At 38.0% G+C, this 9,477-nt stretch overlaps 1 pseudogene; it reads left to right on the forward strand.

The window, feature by feature from the left end:
* The first annotated feature begins 5,490 nt into the window (after positions 1 to 5,490).
* On the forward strand, positions 5,491 to 9,273 carry LOC145062515 (putative disease resistance RPP13-like protein 1; annotated as a pseudogene).
* The last annotated feature ends 204 nt before the right edge of the window (positions 9,274 to 9,477 follow it).

Here is a 9,477-nt window from a genome sequence, read left to right on the forward strand (position 1 = left end):
CGGGAGAGGATGGACGATTCATCACTTGGATGTGAAAACGATTTTTTTTATTTGGCGATTTAAAGGAAGAAGTGTGTGTTAGTCAACCTGAAGGTTTTAAGAAACTAGGAGAGGAAATAAAACTTTACAAGTTGGCAAAAGCTTTATATGGCCTAAGACAACCCCTAAGGGCATGGAACTTAAAGCTTGACAATACCTTAAAGAATATGGGCTTACAATGATGCTTTCAAGACAATATGGTCTATAGAAAGGTATTGAATGGGTATTTGATCATCATTTTGGTTTATGTGGATGATTTATTCCTGATAGGAACATGTCTAGAGTTCATAAACCAGATCAAGAAAAGGATGGCATCTTAATTTGAAATGTGAGATCTTGGCAAATTCACGTGTTACTTGGGTACCGAAGTTTCTCAAGAAATGGGTTGTGTGAAGTTTACGCAAGAAAGTTATGCCATAAAAATCCTAAAAGAAGCTGGTATGGAGGATTGTAATGCAACACTGTGTCCAATGCAACCGAGACTCAAGTTGTCAAAAGCTGAAATAGAAGAAGAAGTCGAAGCTACTCATTATCGAAAACCAGTGGGTTGCTTACGTTATCTTTTACATACAAGTCTAGGTTGGCATACTCGGTTGGGGTAGTTAACCATTAGATGTAACATGAAAAGCCCTAGAGAATCATATGCACGCACCATTAAGAAAATCTTTCACTATCTCCGAGGAACAACCTCTTATGGGATAAAATACGAACAGTTTAATGATACAAAACTGCTAGGATATAGTGATAGCAATCATAATGTTGACACAGACAATAGATGAAGTACAATTAATAGTTCATGTTTTCTATCTTGGTACATCACGTATCATTTGGTGCTCACAAAATCAAGATATTGTGGCATTATCTTCATGTGAAGATGAACTCATGGCAGTTACCACAGATGTGTGTCAATCAATTTAGCTAAAGGAGCTAATGTCGAAGCTGACATGGATAAAGAAATAGAAGGTACTGATACGAATTAATAATAATCAACAATCATGCTGTAAAAAACCCAATCTTTCATGGTAGGAGAAAACACATCCAAACTCAATATCCTTTTATCCGAGAGCTTGTTGAAAATGAACAGGTGGTAGTCGAACATGTTTCTAGAGACAAAAAAAAGCAGATCCTCTAACGAAAGTGTAACATTTGTAATTTGTATGTTTCCTTTTATCCCCTTAACACTTAGCATACTAGCTCTTTTTTGGACGCATGATTCACACACGTATGCGGGCCGTATGTAGAGTATGCATGACATACGTGGTGTAGGAGCAAACCCTAATTTTTAGGGTTTGCACCCTATTTAAACAACTTATACCACCTTTGGACATTCTATTGATCAGCCTCCGTCACTCTATACCCTGAAAAACAAAACCCTAAGTGCTTTTGGTGAGTTTTGAGCTTAAACGTGTGTTTGTTGGTGTTTTGTGGTGAAGAAGAAGAAGAGGAACACTTGGAGGTTGCTTGGGAGTAGCTTGTGCTTGTAGATCCAGAGTTATCTTCACCTTAGCAAGCCAATTGAGGTAAAACTCTCTCATCTAGATGATTCTATGTAGTAGATCCAACTTAAGGTGTTATTTATGTATTTTTGAATCTTTTGAGCTAAAGATGAGTTTAAGGTCTACTCGAGAAGCCATGGACGTTAGAACTTAGCTCCATTAAGGTCCCTTGTCCTTAAAAATGAAAACTTTATGTAATATATAGGTCCATGCATGTGTTAAGAGTCTTATTAAGCTTCTTTTTTAGTGTTGGGCCCCATTAAGTCATGCATGAGTGTAAAGTTGTCAACTTTACGTGTTAAGTCTCCATTTAGATTCAAATATGAGAGATTAACATGTTGGATGAACCAATTATGTGCTTAATAGGTTGGGTTGGTAATTTGAGGAGTAAGCTGGGCATACCCAGCTGGTACGCTTCGAGTACTAGCCCTGGAAGAAGTATGCTAAGCGTATGAGCTGAGTACAACCCGCATAATCAGTAGATTGACCTTCGGTTTGACTTCAACGGTTTGAGACATATTTTGGGGTTTAGGATTTGGGCCTTGTTGGGCCATTTGAATTATGGATTTGGGCCATGGATAAACTATGGACTTTCTTGGATTTGGATCCATGAGGATTTTGGGCCCAATTTGGAAGTTGGGCCTTATTAGGCCTTGGGATGCCATTTAAGAAATTGGGTCTTTTGATCAACTGGGGTTGGGCTTTGATTTTGGGTCAATTAATAAAAAGGTTAAAATGATCATTTACACTGGATATTGGACAAGTAGCTTAGATTCTTGATTATGGGTCGAGATCCAATTATTAATTAGGTATTATTTGATGATGTTAGTGCAGGGACGAGCAGATTTATCTGAGTGATTATGCAGCTTGAGGTGAGTTTTCTCATTGTGTTTAGCGCGTAAAAAGCACCAATGTCGGCCCATGTTTTGATATGTTAGGATTCTAGTTGTCTGCATGACTCTTGCATGTGTTATGTGTTTATATGATTATCGGCCGAGGCCCAATGACTATCCTTTATGCTATCTATCTTTGTGATTATTGCATGTATTATATAATTATATGTTTATATGTTTATATGTATACCGGGCGGGGTCCGATGCCAGGCAAGGCCTGATGGCTGACTGATCTTTTTACCGAGTTGGGATCGATGCCGGGTGGGGCCCATTATATGTTTGATATGTATGGTATGTCGTATTTTTGGGAACTCACTAAGCTTTGTGCTTATGGTTTTTAATTTATGTTTCAGGTACTTCTGGTTCGAAGGGGAAGAGCCTAGGATGATTACAGTGCACACATCACATCGTTCCGCCTTTTATATTACTCTGATGTATTTGGATGTTATTGATACATTTTGATTCACCATGATTTCTATGATGTTGTTTTGGATATTGGTTATATTAATTTAAAAATCAAAATTTTTAGTCATTTTTGAGATGTTACAAAAGGCCTTGGCACGTATAAGTTTCACGGAGATGAGATTGTTACTTCGTATGCTAGAGTTACCCTCCTCTCAGAGGTGATTGTTGGCAAATTGTCTTAGTCCGATTGTGGCATGTAGGCGTGAATCGGCTACAACATAAGAGATTGGAGTGGAGTCGAAGTAGTCAATTTAATTTAAATATGAGATAATTATCTATTCCTTGGATAGTTAGTTTATTCCAGATAATTATACGGTTTAAGTTAAACTTAATCCTAGATATATTCTAATGTGTTCGGTTAATATATACACCAGTAGGGTAGGGATCTTTGTAATCAATCGGAGTTTTTGATTTATATTTCTCCAATAAAGAACCTTTGTGTTTCGGAGTCTCTTGCTCTGTTTCTCTTTAGTGTTTGGAGTACAAACATGTCCAAAAGGACTACTATTCCTAAATTTTAGTGGTTTGGACATTTTTCCTGAAAAATACATACTACAGGGACTATTTTTGCAGTTTTGTCTTTAACTTAAGTTCATATGGTTTGGTTCAAGTAGACATATACATTTACGAATGTTATACGTACATATGGTTCTTATCAAATATGCATATACATGCAGTTCGAAAGGTATTTTTGTGTTTTTATTCTTCTTACATGATAACATTTTATTCATTCATTTTCAACATTATTATCACTTGAGATAAAACTATAATGATTTATTTGTAATTGAACCTTTTGGTTATGGAGGTGGGGAGGTATTACCCTTGAAATCTTAAATCCACCCACATGGAATACCTAAAGTCATTTCATATTAGGAGCAGGGAAACAACACAATGTGCCATGTGTATATTATGTTGTTCTAGACAAAGGTTTGCATAATTGTATTGTAAATACTCAAATGTGATAACGATTTTAAAATTTTGTTGATTATGGACTTAGAATCAGTATATAATTTCTATATATCTCGACTCTCAACCACTTTGATGAAGCCGTATTACATGAAGAGGTAGAACCGTTTGTTGAGAATGATGCGGGTGACGGTGAAAATGAATGCGATATTTCCAAATATGTTACAATACCTTGTCAACACAGAAAAGTGAAACAACTTGGGCGTTTTGACTTCGTAAGGCATCTGGAAGATGTGGTGAGTAACCCATTTACATATGTTCAAATTTTGGCACTACTCAAGCCCCTGTGAACTTCGTCTGCAATGAATCTGCAACGGGGGATTAATTGGGGTGCAACAACTAGTCCGCAAACCCTCGTCAGGGAAGTTCTATCTCCATAAAAAAAATAATGAAGAAGAAACGCATGTACTATGTTTTGTTGGATTATCAAATTAACTTATTTGGAAGTTGCAGTGTTAACCTATGAGGTTGATAGATATTAGATAAAGTGCAATTGCAATAGTATATAGATTTGAAGATGAAAAAGTTGCAAGAACGATGCATTCTACAACATATTAATTTACTGGAGATTTATTTTTCATTTTTTGGTCTTGATGTCTAAAACAATTTGAGACCATAGTAACATGCACCAATTTTCCATGAATCTGCAGTGCTCATTGATTATTTGTACCTTCTTTTATGTATGATGTGTTTGTTCCACGTGCTTATTGTTGGATATGATATAACCGGTGAATGTGTGATGTAAACTATTCTTTATTAGATGTTAGAAATAGTTAAACATTTACTACCAAATTGATGGACTTTTCCTGCAAAGTCTCATTAACGTTTTTCTGTACTTAGATAATAATTAAGACGACAGGGGCTTTTTAGTATCTTTAACACGTTTACCCCTCATAAGTCATAACGAAAGAGACCTATTTGTAAACATGATTAACCTAATTACTTATATCAACATAATTAATCTTAATTTATTTGGGCATTATTAAACCTTAATTGAGAAGAGATGATGGTGACGAAGAACACAAATAACCGCCGTGCTGTTTAAGTTGACGGCCTAGGATCAGGAACAAACAACACAATGCTATAAAAGCATGAAACAAGGATCAAAATTGTATATCGGACCTCTGCTTCCACTGATGACGTTTCCCTCCATCATCTCCACAACTCCACAAGCACCTTCCTCCTCCACGAATCCCACGTCCGGAGCCATCACCTCCGGCGAGTCATCCACTGCCGCCCAAGGCTCCTCACCTCTGACGTCAAAACCCGCCTCCGCCCCATCCTCTACTTCCTCCGGGCCATAATCGGTATTTCAAAGAGTAACAAACACATCCACCTCTCTCAAATCGAATACTTTCATGAAAACTTCGGAATCTCCTTTTCCGACAGGATGCAGCGGCTGCGGAAGAACAGGGCCGAAGGAGGAAGAAGGGTTCGCTCGTTTTGTTCCTGCATCCTCTATAAATTAAAGTGGAAGTCTATTTAACGAGGGTATATTTTCTTTCCATTATTTTTTCAGTGGATGATGAAAATGTCTGGAAAAATCCTTTTATATATTTGTCAACCCTTTTGCTTCTAAAAGTCGGTCCATCCTCTTTCTTCTTATCTGCTCATCCTTCTGAAATCAAAACCTTCAAAAACGATTTTCCCTTTTCCGGATTCCAATGGCTGAAATCGCTGCTACTGCAGTTATCACTGTGCTGTGTGAGAAGCTTATCTCTGGTGATTTGATGAAGCTGGCTCGATCCAAAGGGAATGATTCTCATCTGAACAAATGGAAGAACACCTTGCCCATGATCCAAGCCGTCCTTGCTGATGCAAGCCAGCAGAAGATAAAACAGAGAGCTGTTCAACTGTGGGTAAACAATCTCCAGGATTTGACTTACCACATAGACGATGTGCTCCATGATTTGGCGACCGAAGCTCTGCGACGCAAGTTGAATCAAGAAGCTCATGCTAGTACCAGCACCAGTAAGGTATTAAAGATCATCCTAAATTGTTGTACTAATTTCACTCCTCGCAATATTATGTATGGTCAGAAGATAAGCTCTAGACTAGACGAGATCACCACCAAATTGGATGATCTTATTGTGCTGAAAAATAGTCTGGGTTTGAATGTGAATGTTGAAAGCTCAAATATGGTAGAAAGACGGTTGGAGGAAAATTCATTGGTTGATGAGTCCAAAGTCATGGGTAGGGAAGGGGATAAAGAGGCATTGTTACGGAAGTTGTTGGGGAATGAAGAAAGTGATCAAAATGTGAGCATTGTGTCGATAGTGGGTATGGGTGGAATTGGGAAAACCACTCTTGCCAAAGTTTTGTACAACGAGGAGAAAGTGAAAGGTCACTTTGAAGTCAGCGCATGGGTTTGTGTTTCTGAAGAGTTCAATGTGTTTAACATTAGCAAGGCTATCTTCCAAGTATTAACCGGAACAAACAAAGACTTTGCTAATCTCAATCTGCTGCATGTGGCCCTCAAAGAAAATCTATCAAATAAGAGGTTCTTACTTGTTCTAGACGATGTCTGGAAAACGAAGACCATAGAAAGTGGGAACTCCTCCAAAGTCCTCTTCTTGTAGGGGCATCTGGAAGTAGAGTTATTGCCACAATCAGGAGTACAAAGGTTGCATCAGTGATGGACTTGAAAGAAGTTTATGGGCTGGACGTTTTGTCAAATGAAGATGCTCTATCATTATTTGCTCAACAGGCTTTAGGTGAAAAAAACTTTGACAAACATCCAACACTTAAGTTGCTTGGGGAATGTATGGTGCAGAAATGTGGAAGATTGCCTTTGGCTTTGAAAACACTTGGGAGGGTTGTGAAGGGAAATAGAGATGGCGATGAATGGGAGAAATTGTTGAAGAGTGAGATATGGGATATAGAGGATGGGGGTGAGATTCTTCCGGCTCTAAGAATAAGCTACTATCATCTCCCTCCACATTTGAAGCAATTATTTGCATACTGCTCCTTAATTCCCAAGGACTATGTGTTTGACAAGAATAAATTAGTCTTATTGTGGGTGGCAGAAGGATTTTTGTCCCAATCAAAAGGAAACAAGTCAATGGAACTTTTAGGTCATCAGTACTTTGAAGAGCCAAAGTCAAGGTCCTTTTTTCAACAATCAATGAATGACGAGTTAGGATACACAATGCATGACATGATAAATGATTTGGCCACAAGTGTTGCAGGAGAGTTTTCCTTTAGATTGGATGGTGAAATGGATGTATCTGATGTCACGAATGAAACTTTTGAGAAGTTTCGTCACTTTTCACTTGTAGGTCTAAGATCTGGATCATATAGAAAGCTCAATGGATTAGAAAGAGCTAAACACTTGTGAACTTTCTTACTAATGTCAGTTTCTTGGAGAAACGATGACTTTTTGGACAAGTTTCTTGATAAATTACTTCCTGGATTACAGGTTCTGAGGGTGCTAAGTGTCATGAGCTTGAATACAAACCATTACATATACCAACAGGTCACCAAGGTACCAGAATCCATTGGTAGTCTCAAGCATCTACGGTATCTTAATTTTTCTTATACTAAAATCACATGTTTGCCGGAACAAGTGAGTGACCTTTATCATCTACAAAGCTTGTTGGTTCATCATTGTAAAGAGTTATCTAGCTTGCCAAGGAGTTTTGCAAAGTTAATAAACCTGCGACATCTTGAAATAAGTGATACTCCGAATTTGAACAAGTTGCCCTTAGGGATTGGTGGTTTGATGAGTCTACAAACTCTACCCAAGGTGTTTATTGAAGAAGGTTACGGGTTCAAAATATCCGATCTTAAGGGCCTATCCGATCTTCAAGGTCAACTTTCGATTATCGGGCTAGACAAAGTGGTAAATTCAATACAAGCAAAGGATGCCAACTTACATCAAAAGAAGGGTCTTGAAGTTTTGGAGATGGAATGGAGTGATAATGTGTTTGATGAATCTCGGGATGAGACAATTGAATATGAAGTACTTAAAGAACTAAGGCCTCATCCCAAGTTAAAAATCTTCAAGATTTTATATAACAAGGGAACGAGATTTCCTAGTTGGATCGGCGATCCCTCGTTTGATCAGTTAACAGAGATTACGTTACGTGGTTGTAGAAGTACACAGTTACCAACACTTGGATGTTTAGGGTCTCTTAAGAAATTGAGTGTTGAAAGGATGAAGGAGGTGAAGACTGTGGGTTTTGAGTTTCATGCACCTACAAATTCGTTTATTGGAATCACATTTCCATCCCTTGAAGTTCTGAAATTTGAAGATATGTAAAGTTGGCAGAGATGGTCGATTAATAGTGGCGACCGACATGGAACTCGTAGATCATTTCCTCGTCTTCACGAGATCTCTATAAGCAGTTGTCCAGAATTAGCTGAGGTGTCAATCGGATTGATACCTTCACTCCAGGTTTTATATATAGAAGAATGTTCCGAAGAGGTGTTAAAAGGCATGGTTGGTGTGTCATCATCACTTGTTGAATTGAAAATATTGGATGTCAAAGGACTTATTCAACTACACGGAGAAGATTTAATGCATCTTGGGGCACTTGAACATATAAATATCAACAGTTGTGATGAACTGAGATACTTGTGGGAACGAGAATCAGAAGCATGGCAGAGTCTTGTGAGTTTACAGAAGTTGGAAGTATCATGTTGTAAAAAGTTGGTTGCATCAGCCGAGAAAGATGTTACGTGTGAGATTACCATGGTTTCTCTTAAACTAGTGATGTTTATTATTTGTGAGACACTGGAGACTTACAGTTGTCCAAATAGTGTTGAGAGGTTGGAGATACGACATTGTGATTCACTGACATCCTTGACCTTCTCAGCAGTGCAGGAGCACCCATCCTCTCCTCTCACTGAATCAATAGTCAGTGATTGTGATAACATCTCTCCAGAGAAAGACTTCGGTTTTCTCCCAAGGTCACACCTAACATCTCTTGAGATCAATGGTTGCAAGAATCTAAAGTCATTTCCTCATGAGCATTTTCAAAGTCTCACATCTTTGGAAGAACTGTCGATAGAAGTCTGTCCAAGTATGGGCTACTCCTTTCCTTGTGGGGTGTGGCCTCCTAATTTGACCAAACTAACTATAGGATGCTTAAATAAGCCCATGTCAGAGTGGGGCCCGCAGAATTTTCCAACCTCACTAGTCCAACTAAATTTATATGGAAAAAATTCAGGAGTGGTTTCATTTGTAGTGGAAGATGATGTGAGGAATACTATTACGTCCTTCATCATCATCTTTTCTTCTTCCACCATCTCTGGTTTCTCTACAGCTCACGGATTTTAAAGATGTGGAATCATTTTCAGAGGTCTTACCACACCTCCCCTGCCCTAAATATCTTGAAACTATTTCATGCCCGAAGATTACAGATCTTAAGACAACATCCGGCCCCTCTAATTTGACAATAACAGTGTGGTAGTAGAAAAGGTATGTATGACATCTCCTTGCTGATCACCCATCTCTTAAATAAGTGCAAAAACTGTCTGTTTACTAATTTTAATAATATTATTACAATTAATAAGTATTTGTTGACAAATGTGAACGAGGGTTCTTTGAGTTGGATCCTTCTTTGGATTTTATAGTTATTACGTCCCTTCTTATAGATTTAATATCACAAATTCTT

This window comes from Lactuca serriola, chromosome 1 (assembly GCF_051521515.1).
Source record: "Lactuca serriola cultivar US96UC23 chromosome 1, Lser_US96UC23_V15, whole genome shotgun sequence".
In the NCBI taxonomy this organism is placed as follows: Eukaryota; Viridiplantae; Streptophyta; class Magnoliopsida; order Asterales; family Asteraceae; genus Lactuca; species Lactuca serriola.